This window comes from Pelophylax lessonae (genome assembly GCF_965119305.1).
Source record: "Pelophylax lessonae genome assembly, chromosome: 3".
Classification (NCBI taxonomy): Eukaryota; Metazoa; Chordata; class Amphibia; order Anura; family Ranidae; genus Pelophylax; species Pelophylax lessonae.
The window spans coordinates 305,251,895-305,274,966 of record NC_138770.1 but is presented as its reverse complement, the minus strand read 5'-3'; the positions used below and the strand labels follow the sequence as shown (position 1 = coordinate 305,274,966).

The window sequence follows — 23,072 nt, the reverse complement described above, 5'->3', positions numbered from 1 at the left end:
TTTTCCAACGGAAAAAACCCTCGAGGTAGACCACTGGTCTCCTCAAATTGCGGCCTGCAAAACCTTGCGGCCAAACGAGGCATCAGACGATGCCATTACATCAACTTTATAATGTTTAGTAAAGGTATGCACCGACGACCAGGTAGCCGCCTTGCACACCTGGACCACTGACGCCTGATGGCGAAAGGCCCATGACGCACTAAGTGCCCGAGTGGAGTGCGCCTTAACAGGGAACGGGGGCTCCCGACCCTTAATAGAATAAGCCTGCACTACCGTCTGTCTGATCCATCTGGAAATGGTCGCGGCAGATGCAGGCAACCCCTTTTTGGGTCCATCTGGGATCACAAAAAGTGAATCCGTCTTGCGAAACGAGTCTGTCGTTTTCAAGTATACCCTGATCGCCCGGACCACATCCAAGGAGTGCAAAGCAAATTCCCGAGGATGACTGGGCTTAGGACACAGGGAAGGTAATACAATTTCTTCATTCAGATGAAATTCTGAAACTACTTTTGGTCGGAAGGATGGGTTCGGACGAAGAACCACCTTATCTCTATGAACCACCAGATATGGTGAACGACAAGATAATGCGGCCAGTTCTGACACCCTGCGTGCAGAAGTAATAGCCACCAAGAAGGCCACCTTCTGGGACAACGTGGGTAGAGGAATCTCCCTAATATCTTCAAAGGGAGGTTTCTGAAGAACCGACAACACTAAATTAAGATCCCAGGGGGGTAACGGCGCGTGCACTGGCGGAGCCAGATGTCGCACCCCCTGGATGAAATTCCGCACCAAGGAATGAGTAGCCAAAGGCTTCTGAAAGAAGATGGCTAATGCTGAGACCTGACCCTTGATAGTACTCAAGGCCAGTTTCTGCTCAACCCCTTGTTGCAGAAAAGCCAATATTCGACTAATCGAATAGGACCGAGGACGGAACCCCAAAGGTTCACACCATGCAATGTAGGACTTCCTTGTGCGATGATAAATCTTTCTGGAAGTCGCTTTCCTTGCTTCAACTAGAGTAGGAATAACTGAAGCTGACAAACCTTTGTCCTTCAGCACCTGGGTCTCAATAGCCAGGCCGTTAAAGCCAGCGATCGTAAAGCAGGATGGAAGATCGGTCCCTGAGACAGTAGATCCTCCCTGAGAGGAAGTCTCCATGGGACGTCCGCCACCAGTCTGACCATGTCGGCGTACCAAGCTCGACGAGGCCAGTCCGGAGCTACCAGGATTACTGGGATTCCTTCCTCCTCTACCCTGCGAAGAAGTCTTGGCAGTAACGCGAGAGGAGGGAAGGCATATATTAGCTGGTATTGCCCCCACGGGGCGATCAGTGCGTCTGCGGTTTCTGCTAGAGGATCGCGGGAGCGAGCCACGAATCTCTGAACTTTCCTGTTGAATCGTGATGCCAACAGATCCACATCCGGGGTGCCCCACCGTAGGCACAACTGGTGGAAAACGTCTGGATGGAGGGACCATTCCCCCTGATCCAGGGTCTGACGGCTGAGATAATCTGCCTGCCAATTCTCCACCTCCGGAATGAACACCGCAGAGATTGCTGGAACAAATCGTTCCGCCCAGCGAAGAATGCAAGCCACTTCTTTGGCCGCTCGGACACTCTTGGTGCCCCCCTGATGATTGACATAAGCCACGGCCGTGGCATTGTCCGACTGGATCCGAACCGGGCTGCCCTGGAGCTGCTCGGTCCAGTGAATCAGACAAAGTCTGATCGCTCTCAGTTCCAATACATTTATCGGTAATCTGGATTCTTCCGGGGACCAAAGTCCCTGGACAGATAACTGACCAAGAATTCCTCCCCATCCGGATAGACTGGCATCCGTGGTCACTATCGTCCAATATATTGGCAGAAATGACTTTCCCTGGCTGAGCATTGGAGACCGAAGCCACCAAACCAGAGACTCTCTGGTCTGTTTGCTCAATCGTATCTGATTGTCCAGGGATTCCGGATTCCGATTCCATCTGAGAAGAATCTCTTGCTGAAGAATTCGGGTATGGGACTGGGCAAATGGGACTGCTTCGAATGAAGCCACCATCAACCCCAGAACCCTCATGCACGTCCGAAGGGAAGACCAGCTGTTGGACAGTAACAACTGGACTGCTGATTGAATCTTTCGAAGTTTCCCTACCGGAAGGAAAACTCTCGTCCTGACTGTGTCTAGAATTAGACCCAGATATTCGAGCCTCTGGGTGGGAACCAGAAATGACTTTTGCTGGTTCACCAGCCACCCGAATTCCTGTAAAGAAATCATAGTAATTTCTATGTTTTGTAGCAAGGTCTGAGGAGACTCTGCATGAAGCAGAAGATCGTCTAGGTAACCTAGAATCGATATACCTCTTTGGCGCAGAAGTGCCAACATTGGGGCCAACACCTTTGTGAAGACCCGCGGAGCCGTGGCGAGACCGAAAGGTAACGCCACAAACTGATAGTGGTTCTCCTCTACGGAAAAGCGTAGAAAACGCTGATGTCCTGCGAAAATGGGAATGTGAAGATAGGCGTCCTTGATGTCTATGGACGCTAGGACATCCCCTGGATGCAGGAAGGCTGCTACCGTGCGAATGGACTCCATTCTGAATCTTCTTATGTTGACGAAAGAATTGAGTGCTCTTAAGTCCAGAATTGGACGCACTTTGCCCTCTTTCCTGGGTATTGTAAACAGGTTTGAATAAAACCCTTGAAACCGTTCTGTCCAAGGAACGTGGACTACCACTCCTTGTTGTAGTAAATCTGTGACTGCTCTCCGCAGATCTTCTAAACGATCTGCGGATAGACGGATATTGGAAGGGAAGAATCGCGCCGGTGGGAGAGATCGAAACTCGATCTTGTACCCTGACTTTATGACTTCGCAAACCCATTTGTCCGGGATTCTGGAAAGCCATGGATCCGGGAACCGGCGAAGACGTCCCCCCACCCCAGTTATGGGTGGGGGCGCACCTTCAGGCTTTAGATGGTTTATCTTCAGGTCTGGAGGGGGCGGGCTTTTGCTTGCCCGACCAACGACCCCTGACGCCTCCTGCAGGAGCTTTGGAGGACTTAGTTTTTTCGCCCGCTTGACGAAAAAACCTCTTGTGAGCAGAAAAAGAAGGCCCTCGTCTTTGACGAGTTCCTCTACCTTTAAAATTTTGCGGTAAAAAGGTGCTTTTTCCACCGGTGAGATCCTTAATGATCTCATCTAAGTTGGCTCCAAATAGACGCTCTCCTGAAAAGGGGATATTAGCCAATGCTTTTTTGGAACCTTGGTCGGCTAACCAACCTTTTAGCCACAGTGTACGCCTGAGAACCACTGCTGAGACTGATGCTCGCGCCATTAATGGAGTGGCGTCTAACGCCGCATCACATACAAACTGTAACCCCTGTATCATTTGTTCCAACAAATCTGATACCGCCTGAGGGACTTCTTCTAAGTCCCGGCGTAACCACTTGGTCCATTCAGTTACAGCCTGCGAAACCAGACCAATAGCAATTATTGGCCTGAAAGCTGATCCAATCAAGGAAAACATGGTGCGAGACATAGCTTCTATCTTGCGATCCACTGGATCTTTAAAAGACGGAGCGTCTTCTAAAGGAATAACCGTGGCTTTATTCAATCTAGCAATAGGTGAATCCACCACAGGTGGTTCTGTCCATTTCTTAATAAGGGTTTCCTCAAACGGATAACGCCTGTCAATGCGTTTAGAAATATTAAAAGTGCGTTTTGGCAGACGCCATTCTTCATCGATTGGATTGCCAAAACATTTGGGCAATGGAAAAACCTTTGCCACTTTGATGCGCTTTTTAGTCCCAAAAGGGATCTCAGTTTCAGCTATTTCTGATGGAATACCCTGTAACCTTAAAGTCTCTTGAACAGATACAATGAGTGCGTTTACCAACGCTTCCTCTCGGGCTATGGCGGATGCCGAAACATCCTCCTCACTGTCTGAAGAGACAGGACCCGAGACACCAATACCAGATGAAGTACCTGCAACTGCAGAAATAGGCTCAGAGTCTGAATCCGAGGTTTCAGATAATAAGGGGTTAGGCGGGGGTCGCTTTCTTGCGCCCTGTCCCTGACAAGCCACTTCCACCCGGGACACAAAAGTTTCCATAATAGCTGACAAAGATTCAATTGTCAATGGGGTGCTGGAGGATCCCGCAGACCCCTCGAGGGGATCCGGAGGAGATACATGAGTGGCAGGGTCCATGTTAAAACAGGACACCTTTGCCAGCAAAAACAAAAAAACTCTTTTTTTTTTTTTTTTTGTGTGTCTCCCCCTAGCGCAATAGCGCCCCTCAGAGTACCTGCTTCTCGATCCCAGAGAGAGAGAGAGGGACCCCCAAGGCTCAGCAACCGATGCAGTGCAGTTTCCAACAAACTGCAGCCAGCGTCTGTCTTACACAGACTGGAAGGAGCTGTTTGTTTTTTCCCGGGCAGAAGGCGTGGCTCCGCCCCCTGTGTACGCCTTCCGGCGTTCCCAGCCCTCCACGAGGAAGCTGGGCTCACAAAACATGGCCGCCCCCATAGAAGAGACATAAGACTCCAAAAACATGGCGGCCGGCGTGACCTGAGGACATACATGCATACGGTCTACGGCAAAATGGCGGCGGACCGCCGATATCGTCTTCCCAGCACATCCACCTGCACTCTGCTAAGAGGTGACATATGGATCTACAGAGATACACTGCACATAAGGTAGGATTATACCTCTTATGTCTGCTGTAATGTTACAGTCTGCTGGGTAGAGTGTTAGCTCTAGAACCAAGTCCACTTCCCACAAACACATGCTGTATCACAAGGGGGACTTGTAAGTATCAGATATATACTGACCATATATGGAGGGGCCCATAATATATACTGCCTCATAATGAGGAAAAAAGGGAACGTTTACTCACCATACCGAACCGACAGGCACCCTCTCTTCACAATACCCTCTCCACCGGGGTGGGGGTTTGTGGACGCCTCGACTCTCTGGTACCTGGCGTCCAAGCGAGACTTTTAACTCGCAAAGTCAGTCCCTTTACTGGGACTCCGTCGCGGCCGACTCAGCGCACTGGTCTGCACGCGCTTTTAGGCAGAAACCGGGGTGACCACTGGATTTCAACATCCAGCCCGTCGCCCGGCCCCGCATACTTACTTGAATATGTCGCGGCCGACCAAGCGCAATGCCATGGTCTGCACGCGCTCGTAGGCCGGCTGGGGTGACCACAAGTGTCGCCCAGTCCGGCATTTTTGCTTGAAGATCTCACAGGAAAAAAATACTGGAGAAAACTACCTAAAAAATGTCTTTTTCTTAAAGAAAAAAAGTCTTGCCAGGACCAAAAGATCCCAGCAAGGAGCTTAGGTCCTTACTCCTGACTAGACAGAAAAAAACTGATTCCCTGTAGCAGAGAGAGGGAGGATATACCCTCAGGGACTGCCCCTAAGGTGGAGCCAGAACGTTTTGTCATTCTGCCTAGTCCTACTCCTGCGGAGACAACATAACCCAGCTCTTGAGAATCAAGAAGACTACGTCTGTCAATGAGCGATAGAGAAAGTGTATTTAATAGGTGTGAATGAGCCCCATAGAAAATAATGGAAATCCTCTTTTCGTGCCTGGTCACGAAACAGCTGAAATGCAACAAATTACGCAGGTGTGAACAAGGACTAACTGGTTATTTAAAATATAATAATGGGACTTTTGCCTTACTGTAAAATCCATTTCTCTGATGTTTATTGACGGATACAGCTTCTAGTATTCTTAACCATTGGGTTATACTGTTCCCTACAAGAGTAGGACACTAGGCAGAAAAAAATTATGGCTACACCCATGGATAGTCCCAGGGGATATACTCCCACTCAGTTTTGTTACAAGCAATGACAGGAGAATTATAACTCCATAGAGGGGTGGGTGCTGTGTCCATTAATGCAGGGCTTGACAAATTTTCCTGAAATCTAGGAGCCAGCTAAAAAAGTTAGGAGCCAGTTTTTTTTTTTTTAAACTAACAACCAAGCTTTATTTAATAAAACGGATACTAAATTTACACATAAATACGACTAGAACCCCACTCTCCTCTATAGCACAATTGGATGAAAACAGACTGTCTGTCTCTTTCCATCCGATGCCATCTGATCCGATCCACGGGATGGATAGAAAATAGAACCACCATCCGTCTGCTTTTGGTGGACAGGATCAGATGGCGGCAGATTACTGCTCCATAGAGGAGAATCAAGGGTCCGATCAGGTCTGCCTGAAAAACTGACAGGCGGACCTGATCAGACAGCCCGTGTGAAAGGGGCCTTCGGCTGTGGCATGGCGATGAGGAAAAAAAAAGGATATATATATATATATATATATATATATATATATATATATATAGATATATATATAGATATATATTTATATAGATATATATATATATATATATATATATATTTTTTTTTTTTTTAATAATTGGAAAAAAAAGAATTTTTTTTTAAAAAAAAAGAAAAAAATATTATTCATTTTTTTTTTTTTTTACATTTAAAAAATAAATTAAATAATAATAACCACACTCCCTGTCAAAGGTAACTAACTGGACAGGGAGATGGTAATGAATGAATTGAGAACAAAAAGGCAGTGGAAACAGTCATTACAACAGTCATTACTCCCGGCCTCCACAAGAGGGCGCCAGTTCCCCATTGGAAGCCTGTCATCTCAAGTAGGCCGAAAAGCCGGGGCCTCAATTTTCGGACGGCCCGGAAGTCCGTGCACTCTGTGCGCGGAAGTCCGGGCAAAAATGACAGGACACCTTCTGCAGGGCACCCCCAGGCGCCAGGTCGCTAATTCTAGTCGCAAATGCGACCTGGCGCCCGGGGATTGTCGAGCCCTGCATTAATGAACATCAGAGAAAAAGATTTTACGGTAAGTGAAAAATCCCCATTTTTTCTTTCGTTCATTGATGGACACAGCTTCTGGTATTCTTAATATTCATTGGGACGTCCCAAAGCAGTGTTAAACATGAGGAGTGGGAAACAGAATAAAATTCCCAAGGCTAAACATTAGCCAACCAGGCAACAGGGGCTTAACCAAACAACTGGAGTCCACCTGAATAAAAAAATACACCCCCAAAGAGAATCAGGTCCTCTAAACAGCAGCCTGCAGCAAAAGGAAGCATTCACAGGTGTGAACACATCCACATTATAAGACTTTGTAAAAAAGTGCACCGGCAACCAGGTGGCCGCCTTGCAAACCTGCGCACTGATGACGGAAAGCCCAGGAGGCATGAAGCCCCCTAGTAGAGTGCGCCTTGACAGGGAAAGGAGGAACCTGACCCCTGATGGAATAGGCCTGAACCACCATTTCTCTGATCCATCTAGAAATGGTCGAAGAGGAAGCAGACAACCCTTTTTACAAGGTCCATCTGTGAGCACACATATTGAGTCTGACTTCCCGTAAGACTCCCTAGCTGCCAGGTACACCCTAATTGTCTGGACCACATCCAAGGCATGCAAGGTCCGACACCCTGCGTGCAGAGGAGATAGCCACCAAAAAGGCCACCTTCTGGGACAGCGTAAGCAGAGGAAACTCCCGAAAATTCTCAAAGGGAGACTGCTGGAGAACTGAAAGTACCAAACTGAAGTCCCAAGGCGACAAAGGAGACCACACTGGAGGGACCGAGTCCTGAACACCCTGAAAAGAGGTATGCACCAGAGCTGTAGCCAAGGGTCATTGAGAGAAAACTGCCAAGGCCGACACCTGGCCCTTGATAGTGCTCAAGGCCAACCTCTGTTCAACCCCCTGTTGAAGGAAGGTCAAGATCTGAGGCACCGAAAAAAGAGCGAGGAGGAACCCCAAGGGATTTACACCATGCAATGTACATCTTCCAGGAACGATGGTGGATCTTTCAAGTAGATTTCCTAGCTTTTAAAAATGTAGGAATCACTGATTCAGACAATACCCTATCCTTCAGCACCTGGCTTTCAACAGCCAAGCCGTCAAAACCAGCGACTGTAAAGCAGGCTGGAAGATTGGCCCTTGTGACAGCAGATCCTCCCAAAGGGGAAGCCTTCAAGGAAGAGTCAGCAACCAGCCGCATTAGGTCAGCGTACCAGGCCCGGCGAGGCCATTCTGGGGCCACTAAAATGACTGGAATTCCTTCTGCCTCACTCCTGTAGAAGTCTTGGCAGAAGCTTGAGAGGAGGTAAGGCGTAAATCAGACACGGTGCCACACATCTATGTACCTTTCTGTTGAGCCGAGATGCTAATAGATCCACCTTGAGGGTTCCCCACCAGAGACACAAATGATGAAATACTTCCAGATGAAGAGACCATTCCTCCTGGTCTAACGCCTGCCGACTGAGGTAATCCGCCTGCCAATGTTTCCCCCTGGGAAAGTGAACGGCGGAGAGGGCTGGAACGAAATGTTCTGCCCACCTGAGAATGCCGGCTACCTCCAGACACTTTCTGTGCCCCCTTTAAGCTGGATACACACTATACAATTTTCTGAAGACTTTTTCCTTTAGATTTACCAAAACCATATAATATGAGGTCAGACCTAAACACTTTCAAATTGTATGCAATCAGGCAGGCCCTTGCACTACATAGTTGAAGGTAAATCTAAAGGAAATCTACCAACAAAAGTTGTATAGTGTGTATCCAGCTTTAGGGATTGACATAAGCCACAGCCTTGGCATTGTCAGACTGAATGTGCACTGGACAGCCTTGTAGATGATCCATCCAATGTTCCAGGCACAGACTGATCGCTCGTAACTCAGGAGATTGATCGGTAGTGTGGATTCTTCCAGGGTCCAGGCCCCCTGAGCAGAACTTCTGCCAGGTATGCCTCCCCACCTGGACAGGCTGGCACCTGTGGTGACCACTGTCCAATACAAAGGTAGGAAGGATTTTGCCCTGCAGGAGCACCGCTGAACCAAGCCACCAAATCAGGGACTCTCTCTTACCCCAGCTGAGCTGGATTTGTTTGTACAGAGATTGCGGATTCTTGTCCCATGTGATGAGAATCTCCATTGCAGGGACCTCATATGGAACTGTGCAAACTGGACCGCCTCAAAGGTTGACACCATTAGGCCCAGCACCCGCATACAAGTCCGGAAGGATGACCATCTGCTGGTCAGCAGGAGACGAACTGCAACCTGCAGTGTCTGAAGTGTTTCCGGAGGAAAAAATACTCTGGCTAAGGCCGAGTCCAGAGTCAACCCCAGATAGTCTAGGTTCATAGAAGGGAGCAAGGCATGACTTTCAAAGATTCAGAATCCAGCCAAACTCCTTTAAAGCACATATTGTGATCTCCAGGTTTTCCGCCAGCGCAACAGAAGACTCTGCTCACAGAGGAGACTGTATAAATAGCCCAGGACCGCAATCCCCCACTGGCATAACTATGCCAGTACCGGGGCCAACACTTTAACGAAGACCAAGGGTACATAGGCGAGACCAAATGGTAACTCCCCATACTGAAAATGTTCCTCTCCCACTGCAAAGCGGGGAAGCGTTGGTGACCGACACATATTGGAATGTGAAGGTAGGCATCTTTGATGTCTATGGAGGCAAGAAAATCCCCCTGATACAGGGAAGCCACCACTGTACAGAATGGACTCCATCCTGAACTTCTGCACCCGCACAAAGCAGTTCAGCACCTTGAGGTCCAAGATTGGACGCACCTTGCCCTCCTTCCAGGGGATTGTAAAAACGTTGAGTAAAACCCCTGAAAACGTTCCGCAATCGAAACTGGGACAATCCCCCTTGAAGCAAGAGATCTTGCACCGCCCAAAGAGAGCCTGTAAGGGGATTGGGGACAGTCGCACGTTGGAAGGAAAGAACCTTTCTGGAGGGCGAGCATAAAACTCGATCTTGTATCTGGATCGTATGACTTTGTGGACCCACTTGTCTTGTATCAAGGAAGTCCACGGCTCTGGAAACTTGCGAAGAAGTCCTTCCACCCCAGATACAGGTGAGGGCGCACCTTCATGCTGAAGAAGCCTTGTCTGCGGGTATGGAGTAGCCTGCCCTTGACTTGCCAAACCAAGTTCGCTTGGATCCATCAGAGGAGGCCCCGAAAGGCTTACCTTGTCAATCGATCCTGAGGGACAAAAAAAAATTATGAGCCGAAAAGGAGGGCCCATGTCTGCGATGAGGGCCCTTGCCCTTAGTAGCCAGTGGAAGAAAGGTACTCTTACCCCCTGTGAGACCCTTAATGATGTCATCCAGGGTAGCTCCAAACAGGCGAGCTCCTTAAAAAGGAAGAACAGCCAGGGATTTTTTTGAAGTCTGGTTCGCAGACCAGCATTTTAGCTAAAGGACACGCCGAAGGATCACTGTGGAAACAGAGAGCTGAGCCACTAGGGGAGCCCCATCCAAAGTTACAACACAGATAAACTGCAGGATCTAGACCAGTGATGGCGAACCTTGGCACCCCAGATATTTTGGAACTACATTTCCCATGATGCTCAACTACATTGCAGAGTGCATGAGCATCATGGGAAATGTAGTTCCAAAACATCTGGGGTGCCAAGGTTCGCCATCACTGATCTAGACCTTCGGTCCGCCAGCTCAGCAAAGGCAGGTGGGAGCTGTTCTCTCTTCAGGTCATGGCGCAAAAGCTTAGCCCACTCAGTCAGAGTTTGCAACACCAAGGCAATGGTGAACACCGGCCTCAATGCCGAGCCACTCAGGGTGAACATATTGCAGGCCACAGCCTCCACCTTTGTTGTCAGCCGGGTCCTTAAAGGCCGGAGACTCTTCAATCGGAATCATGGTTGCTTGGTTTAACCTGAAATCAGAGGGTCCACCACCGGTGGAACAGACCACTTTTGGCAAAGGGACTCTTCATAGGGTATTGCTTAGCAAACCGCTTAGGGACCCCAAGGAGACACTTCGGTCGTCCTCACTCTTTCGTGACTATTCTGTCAAATTAGGCAGAGAAAGGGGAACACCTTTTGCCGCTGTGGGTGGTTTGTGAGTGCCAAAGGGAACCTGTGCCCCTGTCGCAGTCGCGGCTGCGTCACCCATCTGTAGAGGCTCACGCAGAAATACAATCAGTGTCTCCACCAGCGCCTTTTCGAGCCCGGTTGCAGACGTGGAGGAATTATCCTCACTGTCTGAGTAGTCTTCATTGGCCACCAGGGGTAGCCACAGATAATTATAAAAACATTGCCAAGGGACACCCCCACCACGCTGGTAACACCTCCCAGTCGCCAGCTACTTTGGCATGGCTGTCATCAAAAAATAGAACGCCCCCACAGCGCCACCCATTTCAAGGAAGGCATCGAGCTGGCTGCATTGCCCAGTAGGCTGCAATCCACAGCCTAAATAGGGTCCCAGGGATCCCAGCCAATAGGGGTCAGCGGCGGAAAAAGCAGATGCCCAAAGGAAGAGCAGGGGCTTCAGCTAACTTCGCTGAGGCCGCCCTCCCAACGGAGGCGACTGACTCAGACCGCATGGCATAGTAAGCCGCAAACCACAGCCTAAATTTTTGCGGATGCCTAGCCACTTGGGCGTGAACCCCAGCGGAGCCGACCACACAGGGGGAGCGGAGGGGAGAGCGGATGCCCAAACGGAGGGTAGTGACTTCAGCCACCATCACTGGGCCGCCCCACATACCTCCTGACCAGTAGGCCGCAAACCAACGGCCTAAATTTTTGGCCGGATCTGGCCACGTGAGGCGCAGACCCACGGATGCAAAAACATTGGCTCCCCCAGCCCAACAACTGCAGCAGGGAGCCCAGAGGACATCCTTGCCCTAGTTACCCCAGGGTGGCTGGGAACCCTGCTTAACCTCCTGTTGCGCACCAGCAAAAAACCATGGCCAGCAGCAACCTTAACAAGCCCCCCTTAAGAGCATGTGGCAAAAGCCAGCTCATAACCTCACCCAGGGAGGTGGGAAGAGGGGGGCCATACTATGGAAACAGGGTAGGCCCTGCACTGGACAGACCACCTCTCCATCGGAATGGGGGGGCTGCTGGCCAGGGGGAACACTGCGACTTAGGCTGAGGCCAGGTAGCATGTGCCCTAGCGAGACGTTTAACTCACAGGCCAGCCCCCGTCCAGTGGGGCTATGTTGTGGCCGACCTAGCGCTGAGCTGAGGGGGACCCTCCTGGATTTTGTAAAAAATATCCAGTCCGTCGCCCAGTCCGGCAGTTGACTGCAGATTCTCACAGGAACAAAGATAGGAAAAAAATCCATTTTAAAAGGAGAAAACTGCCAGGACCAAAGTTCCCAGCAAGGAACTAGGTCCTTACTCCTGAATAGGCAGAAAAAAAATGAGTGCCTATAGCACAGAGAGGGAGTATACCCCCTGGGACTGCCCATGGGCATAGCCAGAATTTTTTTCTGCCTAGTGTTCTACTCCTGTAGGGTACAGTATAACCAATGGTTAAGAATACCAGAAGCTGTGTTCGTCAATGAACGAAAGAGAAATAATATTTTTTTAGTTTTAAACAAAGTGGAGATGGGGACAATAGGTTTGGAAACCTGGGGGTCCCCAAGAAATGTCCTTAATTTGGAGGGATTTCCACTCACTTCCTGTTTGGCTATGGGACATGAAGTGAAAGGAAATCTCCACAATGGGACACAGATGGCGAAAAAAAAATCTGGCAGGGGTTATAACTCACATTTACTCTATCATAAATGAAGAAAAAAAAAGTTTTGCCTATAGTTCTACTTTAAGCATGATGCACACTGGGCGTTTAGACCCAGATGCATGAGGCTCCAGTGCTTAGCTGCAACCGGAGAGCACAGGTGCACCGTCCAGACCCGCTGCTGACAGCCTTTCAAACTCAATGAGAGGTTGACAACTGTGGCTGGATGGGGCACCTAGTGGTACCTATGTTTAGGGCAGTGCACTCCCATGAATGAATGATCAGAACACAGACTGCTTGTTTGCCAAGCATTCATCCTTAAAGGAGTTGTAAAGTCTGAAGGTTTTTTTTATCTTAATGCATTTTATGCATTAAGATAAAAAACCTTCTGCATGCAGTAGTCCCCCCTCGGCCCTCCTAACACTTACCTGTCCAGCGATGTCTACAAGTATCTCAGCCATCCCAGATTCTCCCTCCTAATTGGCTGAGAAACAGCAGCAGCGCCATTGGCGGGGCAGGGCACTGTGTCTGAATGGACACGGAGCTGTGACTCGGCTCGGAAGCCCCCATAGCAAGCTGCTTGCTGTGGGGGCACTGAACAGGAGGGAGAGGCCAGGATCACAAAAGAGGGACCCAAAAAGAGGAGGATATGGGCTGCTCTGTTAAAATCCACTGCACAAGGAAGGTAAGTATAACATGTTTTTTATTTTTATAAGGAAAAAAACAAGACTTTACAATCGCTTTAGGCATATACTGCCCTAAACATATTAGGTTCACTGTCCAGTCCCAGTAGCTGTCTGCCTCTCACAGTTTGACAGGCCGGACAGTGCGCTTGTGTCATCCAGCAGCAACTAAATGCTGGAGCCCCATGCATTTAGCAGCGATTATCAGTAAGGGCAACTTCACAAAGAACAGACAGCTGCCAGAGAGGTAAACCACAGCGGTTTCTTCTCCAGTAGCTGCCCATTCTGGCTGCAGTAGGGGGCAGAATATAGCACAAATATGCGAATCACAAAGCTCCCTTTTTTTCCACTAAACTTTAAATGTACAAAAGTTCACTTTATCCATGTCACTGTAAAACAGCATTATGAGCTGAACCACTGTACAGCTACATGCAATTCTGTATGGATCCCTGCGATAAAATGCAGCATGTCTGCATTTTAATCGCAGTTTTAGGGTTGCATTGCAGTGTGAATGGAACACACAGAAAACAACTGTTTTCTGTGTGTCCTTATAGTGACCAGTGTCAGTGGCGAATATGTGCATTTATCTGTGCATAGTAACCAATCTGCTTCTAGATCTCCTTGGCAAAGCTTAGTGGAAGAAGCTGATTGGTTACTATGCACAGATAAATGCTCATATTCGCCAGTACACCAAGGATCCGCAAATGTCGTCCAAAGGTTTTGATTGCAGAAAGATCACATCAGAAGAGCAAGAGCTTTTCGAGAGAAGGGGTGGCATCATTTTCCCTATGCTCTGGTTGGTGGTGGATACATTTATATTCTGCTCTGTCACTGTTACACTTTATCACATGCCTGACAAAGGGGTCCTGCGAGGCTCTGAAACCTTGCATTTACTCTTGTGATGTGATCTTTCTGCAATCAAAATCTTTGAATGACATTTGAGGATCCTTGGTGTGCTGGTGAATATGTGTATTTATCTGTACATAGCCAATCAGCTTCTAGGTCTCATTGGCAAAGCTTAGTGGAAGAAGCTGATTGGCTACTATGCACAGATAAATGCACATATTTGCCAGCACACCAATAATCCTCAAATGTCATCCAAAGGCTTTGAGTGCAGAAAGATCACATCACAAGAGTAAATGCAAGGTTTCAGAGCCTCGCAGGACCCCTTTCTCAGGCATGTGATTAAAAGTAACGGTGGCAGCGCAGAATATAAATGGATCAACCACCAATCAGAACATAGGGTTAATGATGCCACCCCTTCTCTCAAAAGCACTTGCTCTTCTGATGTGACCTTTCTGCAATAAAAACCTGTGGATGACATTTGAGGATCCTCGGTGTGCTGGTGAATATGTGTATTGATCTGTACATAGCCAATCAGCTTCTAGGTCTCATTGGCAAAGCTTAGTGGAAGAAGCTGATTGGCTACTATGCACAGATAAATGCACATATTTGCCAGCACACCAATAATCCTCAAATGTCATCCAAAGGCTTTGAGTGCAGAAAGATCACATCACAAGAGTAAATGCAAGGTTTTGGTGCCTCGCAGGAGCCCTTTGTCTGGCATGTGATAAAATGTAACAGTGGCAGCGCAGAATATAAATGTATCAGCCACCAATCAGAGCATAGGGTTAAGATGCCACCCCTTCTCTCAAAGCACTTGCTCTTCTGATGACATTTGAGGATCCTTGGTGTGCTGGTGAATATGTGCATTTATCTGTGCATAGTAACCAATCAGCTTCTAGGTCTCATTAGCAAAGCTTAGTGGAAGAAGCTGATTGGTTATTATGCAGAGCAGCACCAGTTTTAGTAAATCTCCCATAGATTCCTGTCTGTGTCAGCATGCACAGCCACAACATTCCAGTCATGCATGGGTTAGATTGCAGCACATCCAGTATATACAGATTATAGGTTACTATTGTAGCAGGTGAGCGGATGAAATGGACACCATGCTGACAACACAGGCCATCCATGAATGCAGCAGGTGCCCGGTTACAGGAGGACAGTGTACACACTGTGCCTAGGACAGCACCACACAGCCATCCAATCTATCACCCGTGCCGTCCATACACCTCTACCTTCCCTTAGCACACCTTTCCCGCTCTCCAGCACACCTGAATAATACGGCTCCCGTCTCTTCTCCCGGGAACAGGCGCTCTTCCTTATCCCCGGGACTCCAACCGCGTTCCCGTACAGTGAGAAGAGGCGGCGGCGGGAGCGCGCCCGGCTATGCGAAGACTGAGGCGCGCTCATCTAGTGGCGCATTATGAGAAGAGAAGAATGAGGGACTGTACAGGGCTCTACACTACTGAGGGACCATGAAAAAAAAAAAAGACAGGATTTCTGCACAAGGGGTTCAGCAGTGGCAGCATTTCCACTATAAATAGGGGGGAAGCTAGATTCTTTTAGTTTTAGATAGAGAAGGGATAGAACATTTGCATGGTCCCCAACTGTCCCTGATTTGGAGGGACTGTCCCTCATAATTCCTCTGTCCCTCAGTCCCTCATTCCTCTGTCCCTCATCATTCCTCTGTTCCTCATCCTCATCATCCCTCTGTCCCTCATCATCCCTCTGTTCCTCATCCTCATCATCCCTCTGTCCCTCATCCTCATCATTCCTCTGTCCCTCATCCTCATCATCCCTCTGTCCCTCATCATCCCTCATCCATCATCATCCCTCTGTCCCTCATCCTCATCATCCCTCTGTCCCTCATCATCCCTCTGTCCCTCATCATCCCTCTGTTCCTCATCCTCATCATCCCTCTGTCCCTTATCATCCCTCTGTCCCTCATCATCCCTCTGTCCCTCATCCCTCATCATTCCTCTGTCCCTCAGTCCCTCATCCTCATCCCTCATCATCCCTCTGTCCCTCATCATCCCTCTGTCCCTCATCCTCATCATTCCTCTGTCCCTCATCATCCCTTTGTCCCTCATCCTCATCATCCCTCTGTCCCTCATCATCCCTCTGTTCCTCATCCTCATCATCCCTCTGTCCCTCATCCTCATCATTCCTCTGTCCCTCATCCTCATCATCCCTCTGTCCCTCATCATCCCTCATCCATCATCATCCCTCTGTCCCTCATCCTCATCATCCCTCTGTCCCTCATCATCCCTCTGTCCCTCATCATCCCTCTGTTCCTCATCCTCATCATCCCTCTGTCCCTTATCATCCCTCTGTCCCTCATCATCCCTCTGTCCCTCATCCCTCATCATTCCTCTGTCCCTCAGTCCCTCATCCTCATCCCTCATCATCCCTCTGTCCCTCATCATCCCTCTGTCCCTCATCCTCATCATTCCTCTGTCCCTCATCATCCCTTTGTCCCTCATCCTCATCATCCCTCTGTCCCTCATCATCCCTCTGTCCCTCATCATCCCTCATCCATCATCATCCCTCTGTCCCTCATCATCCCTCTGTCCCTCATCCCTCATCATCCCTCTGTCCCTCATCCCTCTGTCCCTCATCCCTCATCATCCCTCTGTCCCTCATTATCCCTCATCATCCCTCTGTCCCTCATCCTCATCATCTCTCTGTCCCTCATCATCCCTCTGTCCCTCGTCATCCCTCATCCATCATCATCCCTCTGTCCCTCATCCTCATCATCCCTCTGTCCCTCATCATCCCTCTGTCCCTCATCATCCCTCTGTCCCTCAGTCCCTCATCATCCCTCTGTCCCTCATCATCCCTCTGTCCCTCATCCTCCCTCTGTCCTTCATCATCCATCTGTCCCTCATCCTCATCATCCCTCTGTCCCTCATCATCCCTCATCCTCATCATCCCTCTGTCCCTCCTCATCCCTCATCATCCCTCTGTCCCTCATCCCTCATCATCCCTCTGTCCCTCATCCTCACTCTGTCCCTCATCATCCCTCTGTCCCTCATCATCCCTCTGTCCCTCATCATTCCTCTGTCCCTCATCCCTCATCATTCCTCTGTCCCTCATCATCCCTCTGTCCCTCATCATCCCTCTGTCCCTCATCATTCCTCTGTCCCTCATCCCTCATCATTCCTCTGTCCCTCATCATCCCTCTGTCCCTCATCCTCATCATTCCTCTGTCCCTCGTGCAGCTTCAGTTGTCCCTCATTTTGGACAGACCTCTATAATAAATACAATATTTAACTACCAAAAGTGTTACACTACACTAAACCTTCCACACAAATCTTTTTATTATTACATTATTGTTTAAAAATGAAAAATTATTCATTTTTGGATTTAACTGATCATTTATTTTCTTGTTAATTCTCCATGGGTCCTGTACCTGAGGGCATAGCAAGGAGTGTGTCCTTTGCCTACATACTTTATAAGCAGGTGTCCCTCGTCGCCATCTCAGAAAATTGGTAGGTATGCAATTGTCTGCTTTTATTACCCACTTCAGCCACGGAAGGTTTACCCCCCCCCCCCTTTTTCATGACCAGGCCATTTTTTTGCGATACAGCACTGTGCTACTTTGACAATTGCGCAGTCGTGCGATGCTGCACCCAAATAAAGTTGATGTCAGCTGAACTCGCACAATTTCAAGCCAGCATTTCAATCCAACTTCGGGGGTGATTTCACAGACATCCATACAGGTTCCTGCACAGATGTCTATTGAAATTGACCCCCGAAGTCACTAAAAGTAGTACAGAAACTACTTTTGGGAATCTGTGCCTCGCCACAAAGTCAGCATCGTACCGATTCGGATGGTGCAGACATGTCAAATTGGACCGCTTTGAACGTGGGCTAATAGCGCAAAAAAATTTGACATGTCAAATTGGACCAATGTGAACGTGGGCTGAGTGACACTTTTTGGGGACCAGTAACACTAATACAGTGATCAGTGCTAAAAATATGCACTGTCACTTGACTAATGACATTGGCAGGGGCGATCAAATGGTAAATGTTCTCCTAGGGAGTGCTTTCTAATTGTGTGGGGGGAGTGCTTTGACTGGGGGAAGACAGAGATCCGTGTTCCTGCTTAGCAGAAACACAAAATCTCCATCTTCTTCTCTCACAGAACCGCTGTTTTGCCTCTCTCATGAACGATCGGGTGCCGGCGAACATTGGGTCTGCAGGATCCGATGATTGGCTCCAGCTATGTCCATTCACAGTGGGAGCAGGTCGCCGGCGGCACGCGCCCCAGACCCAGTGCACGAAATGACATACAGGTATGTCGTCATTTCACGCAGTAAGGTCACCCTGCTGCAGTATATCTGCATGGGGCGGTCCAGAACAGGTTAATGATTACTGTTAGTGTCCCCATTAGGGAAATTCACCCTCTCTCTCTCTTTGTCATGTGTACTGTTATCACCAAAATTAAAAAAAAAAAAAAAAAACAATTCTGGGTTGCCCCTAGAACAGGAGTAGGCTCACTAGGTCTGGAGACAACAATGGTTGTCTTCACTTGCGAGGGATTTCATCTCATTGCCTGTTTTGACTATGGACAGGAAGTGAAGAGAAATCTCCCTAATGAGACACACACGTGGAAAAAACTGACGAGAGTTATAACCCTCATTATTCTCTATCTAAAAGAAAGAAGAAAAAAAAGTTTTGCATTTGCCACTCACTTATGTAAGTATTGCCCTCCAAAGAGAGGTTCACAGTGGATTGCATTTCAGAGGCATTTGACAGGAAGTGAGGAAGTGAAATGCCACCCCTCACTTTTTTTTTTTTTTTTTAGTTCCATTACATGTTGTTAAAAATTATACAAAAGAAAACATACAAGGGGTCATTCTCACCACCTGTTTTAACTCCTTAACCAATTCCTTACCGTGATATAGCCGAAAGACAGCTACAGCGCGGTGCTGTTGTTCCGGGAGAGTGTCTATGGATGTCCTCCAGGAACCACACCAAGTTGTCACTCTGTTGCCAGCTGGAAAGCAGCTGATTTTTATAATTGCTAGTGATGGGAGCGACATCTCACCGCCTCAGTGATTCCATAGGAACAAATGAGCAGCCCTACTTAGCAATCCTGACATTGGCAATTTTGATAAATTGAGTGAGAGTCTCCCATCTGACATCAGCTTTAAAGAAACTGTTGGTCAACTTTCTTGACCAAAGACTGCCGGCATAAAATAGGCGATTGTTAAATACTTTGGATATGCTACAAAAAAATAATCAGACTGAATATGTCTAGAAGTTGTTGGCAACTGGCAACATGCTTTAGTAGACATTACATTAGACTTCTAGAGATCCCTATAATTACAAGAGTTAACAATTCCTTTTACATTTGTGTTCCATACAATCCCCTCATGCAACAGAAAAATATGAAAAAGAGAAAAGGGAATGCACAGAACAAAAAAGCAAAATAATGCAAAAAATGAATAAATATATATATATATATATATATATATATATATATATATATATATATACACACATACACAGTTGTGCTTATAAGTTTACATACCCTGGCAGAATTTATGATTTCTTGGCCATTGCCAGGAAAATTGTTCAGGATGCAAAGAAAAACCCACAAATAACTTCAGGTGAAATATAGGACTCTCTGAAAACATGTGGTGTGGCTGTTTCAAGATGCACAATAAGGAGGCACTTGAAGAAAGATGGGTTGCATGGTCGAGTCACCAGAAGAAAGCCATTACTACGCAAATGCCACAAAGTATCCCGCTTACAATATGCCAAACCGCACAGAGACAAGCCTCAAACCTTCTGGCACAAAGTCATTTGGAGTGATGAGACCAAAATTGAAAGTTTTGGCCACAACCATAAACGCTACATTTGGAGAGGAGTCTACAAGGCCTATCATGAAAGGTACACCATTCCTACTGTGAAACACGCAGGTGGATTGCTGATGTTTTGGGGATGTGTGAGCTACAAAGGCACAGGAAAATTGATCAGAATTGATAGCAAGATGAATGCAGTATGCTATCAAAAATACTGGAGGAAAATTTGCATTCATCAGCCTGGAAGCTGCGCATGGGACGTACTTGGACATTCCAACGTGACAATCATCCTAAACACAAGGCCAAGTCAACCTGTCATTGGCTACAGCAGAATAAAGTGAAGGTTCTGGAGTGGCCATCTCAGTCTCCTGACCTCAATATCATTGAGCCTCTCTGGGTAGATCTCAAACATGCAGTTCATGCAAGACAGCCCAAGAATTTACAGGAACTGGAGGCTTTTTTGCTAGGAAGAATGGGCAGCTTTACCATCTGAGAAGATAAAGAGCCTCATCCACAAATATCACAAAAGACTTCAAGCTGTCATTAATGTTAAAGGGGGCAATACACGGTATTAAGAACTGGGTTGTGTAAACTTTTGCTCAGGGTAATTTGGGTATTTTCTGTTGTCATTATGATTTAAAAAGAGTAAACACAGTTGATTGATAATAAATGGCTTCAGCCAAACACTAACCATGAGTGAAAGAAAGGTTTTTGTGTTATCATTCATATTCTCTAACAAATGGCCAAGAAATCATAAATTCTACCAGGGTATGTAAACTTATGAGCACAACTGTATATTGACCTAGTAGAAGACCTATACAAAAGAAATAGAAGAAAATTGAATTTTTCAGGTGCAAGTAGAAGCTCGGAAATGAGGACATATGTAGCAGGTTTTCCAGGCATTGGGCCTGATGTGGGTCTGCCATTGTTACCGGTTACCTCTCCAGCCCATGTGAGCTGCGACCCTGGGTGTGAGAACTGACACATTGACAACTCTGGCATCTTGGTTTTGTGGTTTTATTGTAGATAAAGGGGATGGGAGAAGGGAATGAGTGGGATACTCCTTTAGGCTTAACTAAATACAATTCGGGACTTTGTCCAGAAAATGTCTGTTAACGCTGCCTTGACACCAGCCAACACTAGCCAGCGCTCACTGACGCTTAGAACACACTGTAACTTGACAGAAGTGCTGAATCCTCGACTCCAGGTCCAGAAGATTCAGGACTGTGGAGCAAATAACTACTGACACTGCTGCAATGCAAAGTCACTGACCACCCCCTCCAGCCTGGCACTGGCTTGAGGTAGCTTGTTGTGAATTACTGTATAGCTGCAACTCTCAACTGGTACTCTGCACATTTCAGGGCCCAAACCGCAGGCGCCCATTTACACTTTTAGCTCTTCAGGGTCCACTGACTATGTACCCCCTCTGTTACTTCAGGGTCCTCAACCTAGGTACCCCCTTTACAGCTAGCTGACACTGGATCCCAGAACCTCCTCAGGAGTGGTCTCCTCTAACTCTTTAGGCAGACCCACAGGGGCAATCCTCAGTACTCACGACCTGTGTAGGCTTTCCTGGGACTGGACCCCTTTCGCTCTCCGCTGGTTCTCGGCACACCAGATCCCCTCAGCTCAGCTCAGCACTCTTTGGATTCTCGGGCGGCCCCCCGAGACATCCGTTTCCTCAGACAGGAGGAAAGACAGCCGTTCTCTCCCTCCTGGGACTCTGCTCCCGCCAAAGACGCCGGATCACGCCCTTCCCCCAAACTTATACCCACTCCCAGAAGCCTTTGCAGCATAATCTGCCCTCTGGGGTAGTTACAAGCTTGAATGTGTCCCCTGATTGGGCTTCCTCCACTACCCTATGATAAGCCTCTCACAGAAGCCAGTGGGGAGACTTCACCTTCAGCAGGCACACCTGGAAACCATGACACCCTAACCAGAAGAAATCATGGCCCTGCTGTCAGGCAGACAAGGCCCACTAAACATTTACCTAGCACCTACCTGTAGGGTGCTACACATAAATAAACAGAACATAAAAAGGTTAAAAGAAGTTATAAATGTAAGTTAGGCTCCATTAACACTTGTAGGACTCCAAAGTTGTGCATACTTTGGAGTGCAACTTTGGATGAGTGCAAATTGGATACGGCTTTGATTTGACCTGTGTTAAGGCCCGGTTCACACTGGTGCGACACGCATTCCAACTTTGAGAGCACATGTCGCATGACATGTATAAATCAATGGTTCTCTATGAGAGCCATCTTAACTGGTCTGACACAAGCCAGTTCGACTTTGAAAAACGTTCTTGCAATACTTTGATATGACACCAATGCCATAGAGTGCAAAAAGTCACAATAAGTTGGATCAAAGTTGGACTGAAGTGTCAGGGCAAAGTCGGATCAGAAGTCATACTACTTTCTTGTCGGAGCAGTGTGAACATAGCCTCATGGACAACTGTTGCACACAAGTTGCTTTGTATAACATTCAGGTACAACTTCCATGCAACTTCTGAGGGTTAACTTTGAAGTCTATGGCCATCAAGTTGCATGAAAGTCGGACCAAAGTAATGCATGAAGTACTTTGAAGTTGCTGCAATTTTAAGCTGCGCATGTATGAATGGTTATCAGAAAACATGGGGAATGACTTGTCATGGAACTTTGATGTCCAATGTTGCATCGCAAGTTGCACAAGTGTAAATAGAACCTTATCCCACTTTTAATAAAAAATTAAGTTAAAATTAATTAAATGAATTAAAAAGTAATTGAACAAGAAAACATCTTGCATTTCCACCTCAAGCAAGAATTCATCCACATATAGCAAGCCTGAAGGTTGTTGATTGAGGGTGGGATTATGTCTCAACGCGTTTCACAGCACAGCTTCTTCAGGAGGCACAGAGGTGATTTTATAAAGACTCAAAGTATCTGGACTTGGAATCCAATGAGCATATCTTTGGTATTTTAATACTTACATAAGTTACCAGACTATTTGCTTAGAGTGGGATTGGTGCAATTTAGAAAGGCCTGAAAAGAGGGCGAGAAACCCACAGACAAGCTGCCAGATCGAGGACATCAAGTCATCAAATGGCAGTCAGATCACACACATCTGTGTTCTATTGCAGCTACGGGAAAATAGAGGAAAATGGAGGACATTAGTTCCTCTAAATGCTGCCCCGCCTATCCAGGTGTACAGG

General features: G+C 47.6%; 1 protein-coding gene across 2 annotated transcripts in view; it reads right to left on the bottom strand.

Annotated features, from left to right (window-relative positions):
* TNK2 (tyrosine kinase non receptor 2) overlaps nt 1-15,445 on the bottom strand; it is a 362,744-nt gene extending 347,299 nt beyond the window's left edge. Inside the window, exon 1 of one of the 2 annotated variants that reach the window (XM_082252264.1) lies at nt 15,344-15,445. The gene's annotated coding sequence lies outside the window, so the exon portion shown is untranslated. The remainder of the gene's footprint in view (nt 1-15,343) is intronic. The other variant, XM_082252263.1, reaches the window with a different exon arrangement.
* Between the last annotated feature and the right edge of the window lie 7,627 nt (nt 15,446-23,072).